This window comes from Ischnura elegans, chromosome 5 (assembly GCF_921293095.1).
Source record: "Ischnura elegans chromosome 5, ioIscEleg1.1, whole genome shotgun sequence".
Classification (NCBI taxonomy): Eukaryota; Metazoa; Arthropoda; class Insecta; order Odonata; family Coenagrionidae; genus Ischnura; species Ischnura elegans.
Window position 1 is genome coordinate 129997217 of NC_060250.1, and position 20548 is coordinate 130017764.

General features: G+C 39.4%; 1 protein-coding gene across 7 annotated transcripts in view; it reads left to right on the forward strand.

Annotated features, from left to right (window-relative positions):
* LOC124159560 (ras-specific guanine nucleotide-releasing factor RalGPS2) overlaps window positions 1-20548 on the forward strand; it is a 327801-nt gene that overhangs the window by 116106 nt on the left and 191147 nt on the right. For 6 of the 7 annotated variants that reach the window (XM_046535444.1, XM_046535447.1, XM_046535455.1 and 3 more), the window contains one exon: window positions 18231-18276. The exons of the other annotated variant lie outside the window; for it this stretch is intronic. The gene's annotated coding sequence lies outside the window, so the exon portion shown is untranslated. The remainder of the gene's footprint in view (window positions 1-18230; window positions 18277-20548) is intronic. 7 annotated transcript variants of the gene reach the window in all.

The following is a 20548-nucleotide window of genomic DNA, read 5'->3' on the forward strand; positions in this document are numbered from 1 at the left end:
TAGACATCGTACTCAGAAGCCCACTCCACAGTGGTTGCGCTGAGATAATCAGTTTTGATGAGATCATCGTCTTCTTCGTTTTTTTTCTTCTTTTTACTTGACTCACTGAAATTCGAACTCCCATTTCTGACTAGCCGTTATTCTTAGGCCTAGATTTCTCACGTCATCTGTCTTGTCATCGTTTTGCTAGACACTTACGTTAACGTTGACCTATATATATGATAGTTCATTCTCATTTCTTCCGGATTTTGTAATGAAATGTGTTATTTGCCTCTATTTTGTGTCGATAAGAATATTTTAGATTTGTAAACTCAAATTAATCATGTGAACACAATGCATTTTTTTGTCCGTCTTTTGATTTATTTTCAAAGTCGTTATTTATTTTCCACTTCACCAATTAAAATTTATTTATCTTCTTTACAAATATTTATCATAAAAAAGTAAGCTGCGCGTCGGGAGGTATTCGTGGGAAACACAGTAGAAAAATGTGGAATTCCAGCTTTTGGTATTTCCCTCCGAACAAACTCCACGTTTTATTTTGTTTTCCGTGTGTAATTCCAATTTTTGCGCATATTCTCTTCACAATGGTGGTTAGGAATCCAAAATCCGCGGATTTTATGCTTCGTCATTTATTTTAACGCCACTGCACGCAAATGAAACGTGTGAGTGGCTCGCATTCCGTTGGGTCGCAATGCGGTTAATTTCACCGGTTGCGCCCTCATTATTGGTCATCGGCCATTAAGTTTGTCCGCGTGTTTCGATATTCTAAGAATGTGAAAAATGATGGTTTATTACTTTTGTAGAAGCGGTTACTTTATCCATTCGCTACGCTGATTCAGCGATAAAATTTAATCTCTTTCGTTATAGATGCGATTATCGTCGGAAATTATAGTGCCTAAAAATATGCTCTTGCGTCGAATCGGCCAGGTACTTTTAGACGGAAGCAGAAAATATCATACACGTGAATAATCGTTTTTGTACCTTTATTAAATAGTGATTAATTCATCAAGTGGAATTTTACGCAGTCAGGCGCACAAAGGCTAAGTAGTTTACAATTTATCAATAACGACGTTTGTGGTAAGGTGAAGTTGTTAAAGTTGACATTTACGACAACTTTTTAATGTATTTCATATTTCTTTCGGTGTTTCTTCGAACTCTTGGCAGTGCTGCTTATAACTATGAGAAATTATACATACAAGTAGTGTATAAAGTAAAATTTGCCGTGGGAAGAATGAGAATATTGCCCGTGTTGCTGTCCATAAAATTTCGCAGAAAACTACGTTGAATCTTTTGCGGGATTATCTCTTGCGCATCTTAGCGCGGTTATCGTTTTGCGACTCGCGCGTGAAAGCGAACATTTGTGCGATTCTCGAGGTGAAATTCACCGCCGGATGGTCATTTCTTGTTTTTCTTTTTTTGAGATATCATTTTAGAAAAAAGGGAAAGCGAAACCCATCGCGAAATTATGAAAAGACAATTAAAGGGCGGAAATGGGAGATAATGGTGGTGCAATCACGTTTAAACGCGAGTGCAACGGCCTAATTACTCAGCGGTGATTTCAAGAAACCTTCACTTCCTTTGATAAAAACGCAATTTCCAACCGATGGTGAGAGAGAGAGAGACGTTCTTTAAGATGGAATATGATTTGTGGGGGTTGAGAAGCCAAAGGGTACAAGTGATTTCTTTTCTAAACAGGGTTAGGTACAGAAATTGATAAATGATTTTTTTCTCCTCTTATCATGACCTCATTTAATTAATGATAAAATAATTCTTGGAGTACAGGTCAAATGTATGTGATGCAGAAAAAGTTTTTAGCCAACGTTTAAGTTTATTTGAAACTATCATCAGGGCTATGAATGAAAACATGAGAACAATATACAATACAATGACATACAATATTCTAACATAAATAAATGTCACGAAAGAGTTTTAATTTACTAAGTATAATTTTTTTAAATAAGAAGTATCCTCTTCTTATTTTTTAAATTATATTATTGTAAATAAAACACTTTCGTAACATTTATTTATGTTTAAATATTGTACATCATGGTATTTTATTTTTTTCTCTTGTTATCATTCATTGCCCTGATGTTAGTATTAAATAAACTGAAACGTTGGCTAAAAACTTTTTCTGCATCATATACATTTGACCTGTACTCCAAGAATTATTTTATGAGACATTGATAAAAGAAATATGCAAACATTTGGTGACCAAGGGATACGAGTGATTCTCTGTTCCGTTTTGATATCGAGTGGAAAAACATATGCACTACTAAATAGCCAATCGATCTCGTTTGTATTCCATTCAAAAATTCTGTTCCTAACTCGTTAAGAAAAAAATCTCTTGAACCCCTTGGTTCTTTATCCCCCCAGTTGTTTTCTTCGTATTTCAGTGCTCTCATTATTGATCTCACTTATTGATAATCATATCATTAACCTTAATGATTACCTTGATAATGACACTAACAATAAGTGTCGAAACCATAGTCTGTCGTTAAGCGTTTAATTAAATACTATGGAAGTTACCATTTGTGTTTATTTATCATGGATATAACAATATTCCACAAAATCAAGCCTGAACGATTTTATACGATCATTTTTTATTTACTTTTTGATTTTTTACCCCGTTGGTCGTTTGTGCATTCTGGGATAAAAACTTGAGCGCTTGGCTGCTGACCGAAGAGCCCCGGGTTCGAATCCCGGGCATGATATAAGAGAAGGGAATGGCCTCCCCACTCTAAATGTGTGTCATTCGTTCGTTTGTGGATTATGACCTTTATGTGTAGGATATTTTAGTCCAGAGTATGGACTTGGATAATTTGGACTGGACATTATTGCACGCATGGGGAGTTCATTCAACGGGATAAAGCTTATTTTTCCATTTTCACGGGCAAAACGGATACCGCATACTTCTTTCTATATGCTTTCCCTTATTTTTTTAGCAATTTAAACGACAAATATTTCCGAAACCAAGTTCTTTTACACCTTCCGTTTCCCTTGTGAATATTTAGAACACCCTATGAATTTTTGAAAGCTTAGTCATTAGAGAAATGAATAATTACTAAAATGTTATCGTTAATTAATATTATTAGGCATAGTTGTTGGATGATTATGTGATTGGGAAAATTTAACTAAATTTTAGTGCAACATTAAGCATTTTTTGAACGCAGATCTGAACTACTGAAACAGTGATTCACGCATTTCGAAAAGTGGACAAGCCGTAGCAAGAAAGAGTTAGAAGAGCTTCCCTAAAACTTTCCAGGAAGTACCAACTTTTGGCTGGATAGTTGGGAATACCATTCTCATCTTGAAGTATTAAATTCCAGCGAATCCTATTTTGCTCTTTCGATATCGGTTTCAATTGAAGTGATTGGATTTTTTACGTGAAAGCGGTACGAGGTTTGCGTTCCGCAGTGACTCGAAAAAATGCACCTCCAAAACAGAAAACGCCAATGGCTAATGAAAACACACGATGAAAGGAAGCACGATAGAAATGAGTGTGGGAGGCTTGGCGGACATGAATATGGTCGACCGTGCAATGTTTGGGAATCGTCGAAGAATATATGTGCATGTATGTGGGGTAGTAGTGAAAGTGCCGTAAAAGCTTTTGCGTTCATCTTCATCAATGGCGTGTTCTTTCTCACCACTGCCCGAGCTTTTCCGCTCCGGAAGAAAGGAGTTTTGTGCCATTGCAAATGAATCTGGAATTATGTTTCATCGCTATATCATCATTAAACATCCATAGACACAAAATATGGCTCGATTCGGCACGGAAGTATTTTCTGTTTCAACGCACGACTCGTCTATCGTAATCAGGGTAAATCAATTGGTGAGAGTGGATAAAACAACACTGGATGCATTTAAGCCTTGGACAAGTCTGCCACTGCTGAAAATAGCATCACTGGAACATCTCTCAAATTACAGTGGGTAAGATTGACGATTTATACAACACGCACGCTTACGGAAACAGAAGAAACGCGGTCGATCACCGTGGCAGCCGCATCAATAAAGAGGCTTCTGCTGGCTTCACTTTTAAACACTAATGCTCTCTCCAGAATTGTCGACGGTTTTTGAGCAGCATGAAGCGATGAATAGAAGGTGAGATGGAGGGGAAAGTGAAGTGGAGTGCGGGACCCGTTCTTCTTTTGTCTCGTAGGTTTCGAAGAAGAGATGCTCCACCATTTGCAGTGCCTCTAAGCGGAGATGTGGTCCAGACGCATTAGAGAGCATAAGAACCGCAAGTCGCACGGGGAAACAAAGAGAGTTTTGACACTTTGAAGACCGCACAACCCTGTAGAAGACACTGAGAAACTGCTTAAGAGGATGATTTCCTTCTTTTAATCCGAAGTATTCTGTTCTTACTTTTTGGGACGTATTAAACATTTACAACTACAACATATTGGAGATATAAGATTTATTTCACTCAAACTTATTCATTCACTCTGATGACGATCGGCGAGTCTTCCTTCGAAACGTAGGTGATATACAACTATTTAAACCGGTAAAAACAATCCCGATAAGACTCAACTCAAATATATTTACTCTGGAAAAAAATATTTTTCTACCAAACTTGTAAATCTCAGGGAATTTTTAAATTCCCAACTGTTGGATATTCTTGTCGTATATACATGAAAGGGAAGTGGGAATGTGTGGCAGCGGAGATGGGTGGGAGAAGCTAGTTACGGGAAGGAGGGCTGCCATGAGGAAGGAAGGGTTTTTGGTATCGAGCGTCCGATGTTTAAAGGGAACAGAAGGGCTCTCGCCACAAACGGAGGAAGAGAGGCGGACACGTAGTGAATGACGAGAGAAGAAGAGAGAGGTTGCGGTTTCACCCTTCTCTCGAAAGATTAAAGATTTAAAATTCGGTTCAGGAATTTGACAATGACAGTTATCAATACTTAGTAGTATAGTTGACTTATTCTATAGCCTACTTACTTATGTATTCCTTATTCCATGTTTATGAATTTTCCTAATATTCCTAACAAAATTTTTGTTATGTTCTAGCTTAATAAGTAGGTTTCCTTCATGAGTAGTTGGGGAGTTTTGTATTTGCATAACTGTGGGAGTATATTTCGTTCGTACGCCTAACGTTTTTATGTCCGTATGGTGTGCATGTGGGAAGCCTCATGCATTCTGGTGATTGGTCACCCCCTGCCAAACACCCTAGAGGTGGCTCTCAAGGTATTATGTGGATCAGTCCTAAGATTGGTTTGACGCGGCCCTCCATTCAAATATTCTGTGGAATTATCATTTCAATTCCTTCATGGTACGTCTGCTTCTCATCCTGTGTACTGTCAAATCCGTGGTCTACCTCTGCTGGTATTCCCTTCCACCTGTCCTCAAACTATGATTTCCATCCGTCCATATTGTCTCATTATGTGGTCCATTACATCTTCCCGTCATCTACCCAAGGCTCTCAAAAGACTCCTCTTCTCCCCCACCCTTCATAGAACGTCTGCATTAATCACACTACTGTCCATATGATCTTCATCACTCGTCTATTGCACCTCACTCGAAATCTTTCAAAGGCATCACGGCATTTTCATTGGTTTGATAGTAAATTTAAAGGAAGGTTTATTAGTGAACTTAGAAGTAGGCGAAGTTAGAGAAGGCCCATCTTACCGATGGATATAGCCATACCATCTCAGAATTCTGTCGCTTTCTGCACACGACTGCTTATTCGATGATTTTTAATTCGTTTATATCGCAGATAACTCCAGTACCTATCTTGAGGTTGACATACCATCCGCAACCCGGTGGTCATAAGCGTATCCACGACATTTCATCTACATCTACATAATACCCTACGAGCCACCTCTAGGGTGTTTGGCAGGGGGTGATCAATCACCAGCATGCAGCATGCATTTGGAATCTCACATACACACCACAAACATTTATTTTAGACATTTATTGTGCATCAAAGTATAAACTTGGCGCAAAGTTTCAAACAAAATTTTCTCTGTTGGGAGAAGGACATTATGTGTTGGCTTATATTTTTAATTATCTCGGATTCTTAATTTCAAAAACTTTATATGTGCTGAAAGGAATATAATCGATATACTTATACATTCAGGTCGATTTTTTTACATTTAAGCAAGGTCTCCCTAGGGCACCAACAGCTAATACTCTTGTGAGCGATTCTTTCCCTCAACGAACGGATCTTCGTGAACGAGTCTCATAGCTCTAATGGCGTCACCGACTCATAAAAAGTTGGCGGCAACGTTCACGTTTTATTTCCGTTTTTTTTTTTTATTTCTATAGAATGGCTGGTAGGGTGTATTTAAATTCCAAATAAAATGAAAATTTTATGATGGCAATGTTGTAGTTGTCAAAACATTTCAGATGTCAATGAGTAAAGCTTCTCAAAAAAAAAAATACTTTAAAGGATGAACACGTCTTCTTAATCTGTTGCTCAGGGTCTTCGAGAGGGATTTGCGGTCTTCAAAGTGTCAAAACTCTCTTTGTTTTCCCGTGCGACTATCTGGTCTTATGCCCTCTAATGCGTCTCGACCACATCTCCCTTTGGAGGCGATGCAAATGGTGGAGTCTCTCTTCTTCGGAACGTTCGGAACCTACGAGACAAAGGAAGAACGGCTCCCGCGCTCCACTTCACTTTCCCTTCCATCTTACCTTCTATTCATCGCTTCATGCTGCTCCAAAACCGTTGACAATTCTGGAGAGGGTATCAGTGCTCAAAAGTGAAGCCAGCAGAAGCCTGTTTGTTGATGCTGCTGCCATAGTGATCTACCGCGTTTCTCCTGTTTCTTGTAAGCATGCGTATAAGATAAATTGTCAATCTTACTGTAATTTGATCTGCCGAAAAATTCGGAAAAGACTTAGCAATTATGTACGTGGACAGTACCTGCGTAGCATAATTGACAATTATAACCTTTAAACTCGAGCATAATGTATAACTGTTACATATGATTACCATTTAAGTAAATAAGTATATATTTCAATTTAAATGAAACTTGGTGAATACTGTTTTTGATACAGTAATGAAAATATTATTTCGAAAATGAAAAGGAGATTTCTTTGATTTCCACTGATTTATTTCGTCCGTAGGACATGTTTCGAACCATAGATGTCATTATCAAGTTCGTACTACAAATATATCAGTGAAAATCAATGAAGTCTCCCTTTCATTTTCGAGTATTAACTTCCACATAGTTGAGCCTAATACAATTGAAGGAAATATTATTTCAAAGACAATTTTGTGCATTCATATTCACGATGTAAACATGTATGTAAGAGAGCTTACATAATCGCCATCGGCAACAAATTAAAATTGGCGAACGAATCCATTTTGAGAACCTGATGACTCTATTTACTCATAGGGAATCCGTTTCTTCCCGCCGCTCCACTTACGGTTGAGTTTTTTATGAGGTGTGATTCGGGCGTCACGTTGGCTGATCACGAATGCCCGTGATTCCGGTGCGATCGAATTTCTCGCCACTTTTAGTGTCACGAAGCCGTGAGTAGGAGGTATTTTCCCATCGGATATGACGTCACGCGTTACTCGCCCTATTACAAGCTATGACTCCGCTAGTTTTAAGAAGTGTACCCTGGAGTGATTAACTGATTGCCCTGTAATTAATATGGGTATGTCAATTTTTCGCTGTCCACCTTATTGATGCTCGATTGTTTCGCACTCGATGCAACTGGTTCCATTTCCAGTTAGCGCTCGTATGGCTTTCAGATTTTTTGTATCCAGAAATTTCTAAGTTAGACTAAGTACCATTAATTAGTATTTTATTTCATATTGCCAATAATTCTTCAGAATCGATTGTGGTAGTTTTTTTATAAATTTCATGCATACTTATAAAAATTCGGAATGGGATATATGCAAACAAAGCGTTCAATTCATCGCAGCTTAATCTTCATAAATCGTTTGATTTCACGGCAGATGGTTGTAGCGAAACTGTCAGAGAAATCATGCTGAAACAAGGTGTAAAACTCAGTCGAATAGCCTGATTTTTCATAACAGTCGTGCTTTCATTGACAGCTGGAAACTGCGGAGGGTGAGTTTGAGTGAGGAATTGACGAAGTAATTTCATAATGAATCATTGATTATGCCTCTGCGTTGTAGACACTATCAGGGAATTCCCCAATCGGCGTGGCTGGCGGCGGGGTGATGTCCCCGCCTGTTAATGCGTGGGTCGCGGGATCGTATCCGTGCCCTGAGAGTTTTCCTTTCATAGTATATGGGTTGATGATTTTCAGAGCAGCATTACTGATCCGTACTGGCGTGGTTTGCCATCGTTATCACGCTGTAAATCTCGGTTTAAGTGAAGGTTCTCAGGTAGCTGTCTTCGGAGGTGTGCATTTGGTTAATATAATAAATCAATATAATGTATTCAGTTCACTCTGGACCAAGCCACAAGCGTGTAAATAGCACACATACCTCCACGCGCTCTCTCTCTCCAGCATCCACTACAAGCGCGTGGCGGAGGTGTAAGATAATCAGACAACAAATTGCCTTTGCTTTGACTGCGTCAGTTACAACTGGCAGGATAGTCCTTTAGTGTTAGCGGAAAAAAACGAAGTCCTATACTTATTAATACGGCACAATATCACTTTTTTTATCATTTCCACGTATACATAATATCGTGCGAGCCACCTCTATGGTATTTAGCAGGTGGTGACCAACCACCAGCATCCAGCATGGAACGGGATCCCCACATGCGCACCACATGATCATAAAAATGCCATACATAATGTTCAACTAAAAATGCGTGCACATTCATGAAAAGGTAAAACTTGCCGACGCAATGGTTAGCAGTTCATGTAGTATATCTGTGCAAGGTTAGATGTCCTAGCGAGTGACGCCTTTAACTTTATTAATTGAGACACCGTTGCTATCCTTAATGGTACGAGACAAGAATGACGTTAAATCTCTTTCTTCTGCTGTCTATTGTCTTTATCTCCTTCTCTTGACCACGTCTACCATTTTACGACGGTAAACGAAGGATATTTTTCAGGTCTGAGGAAAACATCTTTTCCATATTTACTCAGTAAATTTCATCCTTATTTTTCTTCAATAAATATTCCCATCCTAACTTGCCTTACATGTTGGAAACGCTGCGGTTATACGGTAACAACTCATCACCGATCTAGCCCCACTACGCTGTTTTATTGATATTGATATTAGCTATCAATCCTACTCCATAAAGGTCCCATACGCTGGCAGCATGTTCCAAGTTAGGTCTTACTAGAGTCAGGTAGCTTCCCTCTTTCATCTTTCTATGGCATTTACGGAGAATTGTTTTTGAAAATGTTTGTTAAAGTTTTGCTTTCCTGCATGCTTCGCGCAAGTGCTTGCCTCGCAAGATGTTCCAAGTAATGGCGAATCGTAATTATTTTACGACCTCGGCATTTCATAGTTGGATCCCATTGGCGATGTAGCTTCTTCTTGAAGTGAGATTCTCTCCCAAAAAATCATAACCATGCAATTCTAATTTTTTTTCGGACCTGGAAGTTTAGTGAGGTTATCTATCCAGGTTTTTATAAAAACTTCAAAAAAACCTAGCGACCAATCGCAGCTTTATTTCGACAAGCGTGGAGACAGTTGCGTTTATGGGAGTTGGAGGGGGGTGGACGCGGACGTCATCAGCGTGGAGAGGAAATGAAGCGTGAGGGTGGAGGGGGGGGGGGGGTAGTGGAAGGGGTGGAGGCAATCGGGGATAGGAGGGTGGACGGGGGTGGAATGAAGTGGCAGACTCTCACCCCCGTCCGCCGGAGATGTCTCCTCCGTTGAGAGGCAGGGCCAGTGGAATTTTTTCGGAAGTGCGAATGGAAATTGGCCAGAATGAAGCTTGGGAGCTACGCAATCCAGCTCTCGAGATTTTGATCGAAGAGAAGAGGAAATATCGGGGTTGGTACCAGCTAAAAATAAACACGAGGAAAACTAAGGTATTACTGAACGCGGATTTCGCAGAGATGGGTCGCAGTTCTCTCCAATGCTTTCGGGTTAGCTGCGTCGAAGTTGATTTCAGATGACGTTTCGTATCCACTCGCTCAGATCACTCAGACCTTACCGGCATAGGCCACGAAACATCATCTGATATCAACTCCGACGCAGCTAGCCCGAAAACAATGGAGAGAACTGCAACTAAGATGGTATGCAGCAGAACAGAAGAAGTCAAGACTAATATGAAAATATGGAAACAATAACCGGTGGAGGTGGATGAATTATGTCTTTTGGGAATCAGGATAACTAGCGAAGGGGTAAGCAAGAAAGAAATTATCAGCGGAGCGGAGATAGTATGACGTAAATTGAAGAACTATTTACAGTGGAAAATTTAAGCGTAGAAGTATGGAAATAATTTGTCAGAATATACATTTGGAATATGTTTCTCTACGGAAATGAGGCATGAACAGTGACAGCAGCGGAAAAATTAAGAGGGGCTTTCGAAGTGTGGTGCTACAGAAGAGTGATGAGGATCAAATGGATCGACCGAGTTAGTAATGAAGAAGTCCTAAGAAGAGTAGGAGAGCCCTTTTTTCATGAGTTGGGGACGTCACTAGATTTCCGCTCCCCTCACTCGTTCAGGAGGTAAGAAAGGTAAGAATCTATCGCTAGAGTGTGTCGGACCACGCGAGGCCGAGGAGTAGCTGAGACCTAGTGAAGCGCTCGTCATGAGATCGTTACGTCATCAACCGAACTTCACAAGAATATTTTTAAGACTGTCGATGTTTCTTCAAGAAGTGGGCAACCGTTCGAAAAATGAGAAAAAACGGGTCTCTTTAATTTTCAAACCCCACTTCTAATCGAAATCAATTTTTTTTAAATAATGAACAAGGCGTATGCATTATTTATTTCTTAACCTTTCTCATTTCATAGGAGTGAAACGGCCATTTTCTTTGGAGTTGAAGTGCCCGTAATTCAATGCTTCTAACGCAACATCTCACTGGCTATAGTCACGCCATTTAGGCCTTTCCGCTCCATTTGGCCACGGCATAATTAGCGACCTTTTAATCTCTTTCGTCGCCAGCGCTTTCACGGAGCCCTCTTAATTGGATCAGCCCCAGGAAAATTGATGCTGTGAGCTTAACACCCGCTGTCATCAAAGCCGCCTCGTGTGCTACCTAATTGACATCAATCAAATTAACCATTACACATCAAGAGGATGTGATGTCTCTGGAACTGGATCAACTGGAATGACTCCATCCCAATTTTTGATGTTTTCATATAAAATATGCTAAAACAAGACTTAAATTCTACTATCTTGTACTGAATACATAATTTCTTTGCGAAAGGTGTGTAGTAACAAAAAAACTTTGGAACTTTTTAAATTTTCATTTATTTCCTGAAGCTGTGCTTTTAAACAAGAACGTTAAACTATCTCACCGCGTCATAGGGTGACTTTATATCTTGCAAAAGACTACATTCAATTTTTGAGTGGGAAAACTGGTGGGTCAAACGCCATTTTTAGTGTTCACCAATTGACAAAATTGACCATTAGATAGTTAGATAGAAAAATATTTATTGTATGGAAAATTGAATGAAAAAAAATGAAAAATATTTATTGTCAGAAATATGCCATTAGAACAAAAATAATATTAAATTACAAAAATAAATTAAATTTTGCTAAGTGAGCGTGAATGCGTGCTAAGTCATTTTTTTCATGAATTGCTTTGGAAAACGTCCGTCGCGGAACAGCGACAAAGTGGGTTCACATCTCCGACAGTGGCTCATTGTTTTTAAACACGACCTCCGTCTCCTGTGATACTGTGTGTGTACGTGAGACGTTAATATCTTGTTCGATAAGACCAGTTGGAGATTCGCATTGGAAGAATACTGCTTGGTTGTGTAACTGGTAGCATACAATCGGGAGATCCGTGTTTTAATCCCCGCTGAAGCAAAATGAGTTTTCATTGCGGATTTCATCCCCATTGTACGTATGTATGAAGGGTGATGATTCTGTACATCCGAATGAAAATTACCTCCACACCTCACACCCTTGAAAAAGCAAGCTCCAAATGTAATGAGTCCTAATAAACTACTTCCTTACTTCAACGCTTATATTTTCGGGTGTAAGGATACTCCTCATTTTGAGCAATGTCCTTTCGATTTGGCTATTCTACCGACTATTCAGGTTTTCCTTACATCCATCAAAATTCCACCATAATATCCGATCGCTTTCGAGGTCGATTCCGAAAACAAGTTGCCATTCCGAAAACAATCACGCCACCGTGGTTTCCTCGGACTATTCTTGAACTTTCCCTCCAATTTTCCTTCGCTCCAAATACTCCCCCTGATAGGATCCAGGTCGTTAATTTTTTTTCATCTTGATTTTAGCGGCAATACCACCGGCATCTTTTGAATCTACCCTCGAAATTTTCCCCTGGGGATGTATATTTGGTGAAAGTGTGCATATCCGCGCTCTATTTGGCCCAAAGAGCATACTCCAACAAAAAAAATTACTCTTGGATCATTACTGGAGCTGAAATATGTCGATGAAAATGACGCTGCCAGTACACGTCCCATTTTTTCCTGTTTTTATGAGGGAAATCGATCGGGATTGGTATGATTTGGTGAATCCATTGCTTTCGGTTTGATATTAGGTCTTTACAGTTATTACGGGGAGCGTGTGACTTTGTCGCTGATCGAAGGGTGCCCTTGCTAAATCCCAGCAGCAGCCTTCAAAATACCCTCAAGTAAAATCCTGGGAGTTCGAGTGAAATAAAATAGCCCACGCACCCTGAGTGTGTGAAATTCACTCGCATGTTGCTTAGTTCGGGGTGTGTTATGCCCTCACCCATCCAAACAAACATCTACATCTACATAATACCCTGCGAGCCACCTCTAGGGTGTTTGGCAGGGGGTGATCAATCACCAGCATGCAGCATGCATTTGGACTCCCTCATGCACACCACACCGTCCAAAAAACGTCCCGTATACTAACAAACTATACTACTATATGCTGTTAGAAATAATAATTCAATTAATAAACATGCATTAATTTTTACATATGTTAGTTGACTAAACTACAAGTCATGCAATCTATTTACGAGTTCTATTGCTGTCGTTATAATCTGTTATTGATCGTGGAAAAAATGACTTTCGGAATCTGTCTGTTCTACAATCTATCTCTCTTATTTTATTTATATGATCTGATCTTCCGTAGTATGTTGGCATCCGTAAGATATGGTTAACTTCGTCAGGAAAGACACTGCTCTTGAATTTATCTAAAAGGTTTAGTGTATCTCTCAATCTACGGTATGATAGAGATTCCCATCCGAGTTTATCTAAGAGGTCAGTTACACTGACAAGACTATCGTTACGACCTTTCACATACATCTACATCTACAAATTACCCTGCGAGCCACCTCTAGGGTGTTTGGCAGGGGGTGATCAATCACCAGCATGCAGCATGCATTTGGACTCCCACATGCACACCACACCGTCCAAGAAACGTCCCGTATAATAACAAACTATACTACTATATGCTGTTAGAAATAGAATATAGAATAGAAATTCAGAAACATGCAGTAAGTTTTACATAGGTTAGTAGGCTACCCTACAAGTCATGCAATCTATTTACGCGCTCTATTGCTGCCGTTATAATCTCTTATTGATCGTGGAAAAAATGACATTCGGAATCTGTCTGTTCTGCAATCTATCTCTCTTATTTTATTTATATGATCTGATCTTCCGTAGTACGTTGGCGTCCGCAATATATGGTTAACTTCGTCAGAAAAGACACTGCTCTTGAATTTATCTAAAAGGTTTAGTCTATTTTTCAATCTACGGTCCGACAGAGATTCCCATCCGAGTTTATGTAAGAGGTCAGTTACACTAACAAGACTATCGTAACGACCTTTCACATACCTGGCAGCTCTTCTTTGCACGCGTTCTAACTCTGTTATTAAGCCTTTTTCATGAGGGTCCCAAACACTGGCAGCGTATTCCAAATGTGGTCTAACGAGGGAAAAGTAGCTAATTTCTCTCACTTTGTCGTCGCACTTTCCTAATATTCTTTTAACAAAACCCATTTTACGATTAGCTTGACCGGTTATTTCTCGAATATGTTTATCCCACGACAGATCATTATTGAGTCTAACCCCTAGATATTTCACGGATTCAACTGCCTTTAACTGGGTGCCCCGAATGATATAGTTACGCAGCTCTTCAGCAGCGCAGCAGTCAATTATATACCTGGCAGCTCTTCTTTGCACGCGTTCTAACTCTGTTATTAAGCCTTTTTCATGATGGTCCCAAACACTGGCAGCGTATTCCAAATGTGGTCTAACGAGGGAAAAGTAGCTAATTTCTCTCACTTTGTCGTCGCACTTTCCTAATATTCTTTTAACAAAACCCATTTTACGATTAGCTTGACCGGTTATTTCTCGAATTCGTTTATTCCACGGTAAATCATTATTGAGTCTAACTCCTAGATATTTCACGGATTCAACAGTCTCTAATTGGGTACCCCGAATTATATAGCTACGTTGTAGGGAGTTATTCTTCTTCCAGAAATTCATTACGACACATTTTTTCAAATTTAATTCTAACTGCCAAGCATCGCACCACGCTTGGATAGCAGCAAGGTCATTCGTTAGTTCATATATATATCTGCTGGAACGGATTTCTCTGTAAACTACAGCGTCGTCTGCAAATAATCGTAAAAAATATATATCGGAAAACAGTTAATGTATTCTTATCGGGGCTGTGAGTCATTTCATTGGCCTTTCACGATTGCATTCCGTGGAGTGCGGCTCAAGTGCTGGAACGTGTATATCTCCCTCTAAGTCGGTGTGAGAAGTGTTCTTATCTCTATCGCGTTGTTACTCGGACCAGATAACGCGTTTCCGCGTGACCGGACTCATTATCATTCGAGCGAAATGCTTCTCATTTCGGGGAACGCTGCTCCGTCTGTCCATATATATTTCGGGGAAACTCCCGAGGTGTTTCCCGAGGGTTGTGAGTGACTTTGTTGGACCGGAGTTCTGGTCGGGCGACTTCGCCTGACTCACCATTCCCCGAAGCGCTCCCATGCAGAAAGTCTGCCGTAACCCCGCCGCGTACGATGTTTCTTTCGTTATCGATTGGCTCTGGTTGGATGCAGAGGGGAGTTTCGGGTGATCTGCAGGAGATATAAATATGTTCTTCAATTTTAGGAAAACGGGACACGTGGGTGACTAAATGTCATTGAAAACGATTGTACGTTCTGCGGCCGTGTTCCATTTGAGGGAAATAATTCTCTTTGGCCGTTCCCTTAATTCCCTTTAGCCAAGTTAGGGTGGTTAATTTTCTTCCTTTTACTTCGATTAAAAACGTGGGCTTTTAATTTATTAATTTTTATTAATTATGATATTTTCTTGTTTTAGTTAAATTAAAAATGTGAAAAAATTAATGGTTGGATAGTTATATCATGTTCGCCTTTTGGTCTAATAAGTAGTATTCTACTTCCTTCTTCTGGTTTCGTATTTTAGGCATTTTTCAAAACTTAACAACATGAATACAGTAGTAATGAGTACATATAATACAACTCTCCTGTCCATGATTTAATTCCTGCTTGTGTGTAATTAATGCTTGAAGTTACGGCAGCTCAGTTATGAATGTAATAAATAGTTCGAGTCAATTCGCAGACTCGCCTTTTGATTCTTCCAGTATGGCCCTAATTATTTTTCTTAAGTCTCCTTTCCCAAGATATGATTTACGTCCAATTTTACCGGTGCAACTTCTAATCCTCTAGTGAAAACTTTCTGGGCACTTTGAGGGATGGTTACTACCCTTTTCTTACACCTCAACTGCTGCGACCGCAGTTAAGTTTCCTGATTCAAGGAACTCCTTGTTCCGAATAATGTTATTCGAATAGATACATCAACTAGATATTCTACCAATCCATGCTGGATATGGAGTATTTCATATGAATTGGTCGTTTTAAATAATATTTGTTTATATCTCCGAAATACTGAAGAAAACGGTCAATTTAAGTTCGTCATTCTTCCTATTACCAACGATTGTATCTTGTATATATTCGTGACACTACGTGGTGGAAGTTCTTAATGTTAGGTAAATGATGCATGCAATATTTCCTCTGAAATAATTCGAGAACGACGCGTTACGTTGTAACTACAACGAAGCTTGCATTTGAGAATGTTGTTGCAGCAAGGAAACGCGTCGTGATCAGAAATACAGTGGAAATATTTCAATTCATTTAATTAAAATTCTCCTTGCATTAGCCATCTTCTGTGCTCTATTATCAGGCGGTATTTTGTGAAAAAAAATGTTCCTACTTTTCCATTATGGTGCCGCTGACTTTTTCTTAACAAAAAATTCGCTCGAGATTTTTATTACGATGTAGGCACTTTGTAGCTCCTGAAATTCTCATTTCTGGCGCCAAATTAAAATTCCGCAAAACGAATGTCTCGATAGATACACTTGACAGAATTGTTCTGCTATGAGAGAACGTTGAGAATGTAAATTCTTCTCCAAGCGCATTTCTACGGCTAACTGCAGGTTTTTATTTTTCCGAGAGCACGTTAGCTAGAAGTGTCGCTAGTGAGATACCTTTCACAGAGTCCTCTATAATGCACTCTCAAAACTAAGTTATCATTAGATGGGAATGCAGGGGACTTAGCCCCTGCCGAGTTGAATGTGCTCAATGTTGTATGGTTATTTTTCGCCACGCTGAATGGCACTTCTCCTCTTTTATCACGAGGAATGGTATGAAATTTAGTTCCACTAAACAGGTAATGAAATTCTCGCAAAGTGCGATGGGACACGTCGAGGTTGGAGAAAGTTTGCTGTAAATTGTAGCAGGCTGCTTAACGTCTCCACGAATGGCTGGAAAGTAATTGCCCGGCTCGAAGGAGTTTGAGTCGCCAGCTTCCCGTGGACATGTGCGGAATGATTCCTTATGTGCGCAAAATTATTTCAGGAGGGAGGCAATGTGTATAGACCTGAATTCGTGGTGAATAATTGGTATAAATGGTTTTAAATAAGCTTTCTTTCGTGTTAAGGGCGACGAAAACGACAAAGAAAATATGGCTTAGCTTCGCGCAAACTTAAAATGTTCTCATATTACAGTAAACAACTACCACGTTAGAGGTCTTTGGAAAATCGCGCAGACCATGAAACCTCGGTGAATTATTTTTGTGAACACTGAATTTTTTTAACGACTAAATTTACTGAGAATTGTCGATATTATGAGTAGGAATTTTACTCTACGGTTATTTACATCATGGTTAGTAATCGGAGGGAGCAACGTTGATTTTATCCAATAACGCCAAGAAGGTAATTTTTTCGTTAATCCAAATTCGTAATTATTGCAAATACTTCCAATACGGTAGTTTCCTTCATCAAAGAAAACGAAAGGCATTTATTGCGATTCGTTACCCACCATTAGTGTATTCATTGTATACAAATTATTTGGTTTTAGAAATACCGGTTTAGACGAATGGCAATGGTCAATTTTAACCGCTTTTGAAAAAGGCCAGATTGGCGCCCATGCAATGCCACTCCACGTAACGCCACAGGGACCTGGTTTCTATACCAGTAGATAGGAGTTTTACATCGTCTGAGATTACCAATGCATGTATGAGGCACAGAGCTCAGGGAAACATGTCTTAATAATCGCCTATTAAAACTGGCTAAGGTTGGGAAGTTTTCTTCGTTTGATAAGGTATTAATAATCCGTATTTAAGCCAAGCGCTACCCGCTAGGAGGGTACTCTGCTACCTGCTAGCATCCTGCGTCGTATCAGCGCTCAAAGCCTCGCCCCAAGGTCACCTCACTTGCGGCAGCGGGAACCAGAACGACGTCACACGGAGATTTCCCTACATTCCTATTTAGCCGTCGCGTTTTCGCGCGCTTGAAAGTTTTCACTTTTTATTTAATCGCGAAAAATAGATATCGTCATTTAAAAATCTAAAAGCGTGAAATACGTACTCCAGGAGTAATAATCTTTCGATTTAGGCAATAAAAAAATAATAGGAAACCACCTTATTACTCAATACAAACTCAGAGGGAAGTCCTCCCCTGACAGGAAATTCGTAGCTTCCTCAGTATCCAAATGAAACAGGTATACAAATTACGTAAATTGCAGAAAGATAGATATGTGACGAAGATGAAGAAATGTTTTACACTTGTAGACAAGCATTTATTATCTGAGAAATATGGAAACATGAACGCAGTGGTTTTATGAGACATAATCCTATTTACTACTTGTTGCAATTTTTTATACTATGAGCCGACCTAATATTCTTTATTTTCTCTTCAGGGAGGAGGGTGCAAGCCTGGCCGCTGCGTCGACGCAACTGTTCGTGGTAGGTGTGCCCCTCCCTGTCTATCTTCTGTCCTCTCCCACGCCACAGTGGTCCACGGATCCCGAAAATAAGCCGTAGACTCAAAAAAGAACTTTCTCTCCGAGCAGTTTTGCGGATGAGGGTTATTAGCAGCAACCTTGCTACCTTCTATTGGTGATTGTAGCAGATGGCTGGGAATGCACTGCGACAGTTCGTATGAACCATTCTGAAAGTATTCTGAAAGCTCTCGGGATTGCGGGAGTATTCTCGGCGCTCGGCTGATAGAGCCTCCAATTAAGAGGGTCATAGTATCACTTATTTGAGCTCTATCTGAGTTCTGTAAACTGAAAAATAAAAATTAATAAATTAGTTTTTGAAGTTTGATGCTTACCAACTCTTAATATCGATAATTTAATATAATTTTTACGTTATCAGAACGTATAATACTGACAAAGAAATGTTACCAGTTGGGAAAAAGCTCCCTATAGTTTTACTTCAATATTCCTTTACGAAACCAGCTAATTTAGGGTATTCTTCAACGTTCACGCTTTAAAGTGCATGTGTGATACCGTAAAGAAGTTTGCAGATGCGCAAATCATAATATAAAAATGAAGACAACCTTCAACCATGGTCCTCACTATTCTATACGTTGCTTACAGCCAGTAGAGGGAACTTTAAACGAGAAGTTAGGAGTATAAAGCTTATGCCCCCTTTCACGGAAGCTTTGTTTTTTGTCACAACGTGAATTTATTGTGCAGACATTCTAATCTTGTTGACTTTTTGGGTGAAAATATTTCGAGAATACCCAAACACGTTTCAGATTTTTTATTTTTCAGAAAACATTGATAATTTTTAAAGTTCGGAGGTCAAATTTTTTCATTCAGCTACTTCAAAAACCTACTTTTTTTCGATAGTACCCTTCGTTTCGAAGTGTTCAGCATTCAAGACCGCTGTGCTTCGTTTCCAAGTTTTTGCATTGAATTCAGAGAATTCCCGAAGGTGATTCCCGCAAAGATCGCTGGGCAGAGTTGTCTCTCATGATTGGAATTGCCTTTTGTGTGGCGTTCAACATATGGCGTCTGCTTCGTAAGGAAATTGCCTGTACTACTTTCCGCACGAATGATATCCATAGGGGACTACTTCGCAGAGCTTTTAATATCATCCGTTGCCTTGATACCTGTCGTGGTTGCATGTAAAATACTCATTTGTTTTATTTTCTCATGCGTGTAAAAAGCAAGTGAGCTACGCTCAGCGGACGTTAAGGATTTCTCGGGGCCTTTTACTATTTTAAGTTGATCCACAGGCATCAAAAAGTAATGATCCTTACGTATTAATTAAAGTTACGAATTACTTGGTTGAATTGCTTCGATGAGTCTCAAAGTGCAATCACCTCAACTAAGGTTAAACCACGGTGAGAAAATGATCGCTATCACGTAATGACATTATTAAGATAACGTGCGTTTAACATTAATTATTTAAAATATTATTTTAATTTTTTTCTTCTTTTTAGTCATTATATACGTGAAAAATGAATGGGTGAATAGTTATTCTATCTCCGCAGTATTGCCTAGGCGGTATTTTAATTCCGTCTCCTAGTTCCTCCTTTTAGTCATTTTTTACAAGCAATCTAACTCCTCTTTCTATGCTTTAATAGAAGTGGCGGCAGCTCAGTTATAAAAAATTAACGAGTCAGTTATCAGAATCGTCTTTTCATTCTTCCTGTATTACCTTAGATGTTTTCCCTAATTTTCGTGTTCTCAATATCTGATGTACTTCCAAACTCACTGGTGCAACTTCTAATCCTCTTGTGAAAACTTTCTGGGCACTTTGAGGGATGGCTTCTACCCTGTTCTTTTATTAAAACGCAGATATTGGACCTTGTGAAGCGGTTGGGACCCCTATGAAGTGAGACTGATGGCTGAAATCAATAGAGTTCAGCATTGGGGAGCCGGATTTGTGATGAGTTGTAATGAGTTAGAAAGAGCAGCGTTTCCAATATATTAGGCTAGTTAGAGTGCTATTAGTTTCAGAAGAATAGAGCAAAGTGTAGGCTAAATTAACTAAGTGAATTCGGAGAATATATTTTTCTCAGAAGATATAAAAAAATCATTTGTCTACCTATGTCCCACTGTAGTAGATTTGATCACGGAAAGAAAATAAAGGAAATAGACTACACAACGGAGAGATTTAAAATGTCATTGTTGTCTCGCACTGTTAATGATAGCAACAGTGTGTTAATTAATAGAAAATAATGGCTTCGGTCGCTAGGACGACCCGTTGCATGTTTTTGTTT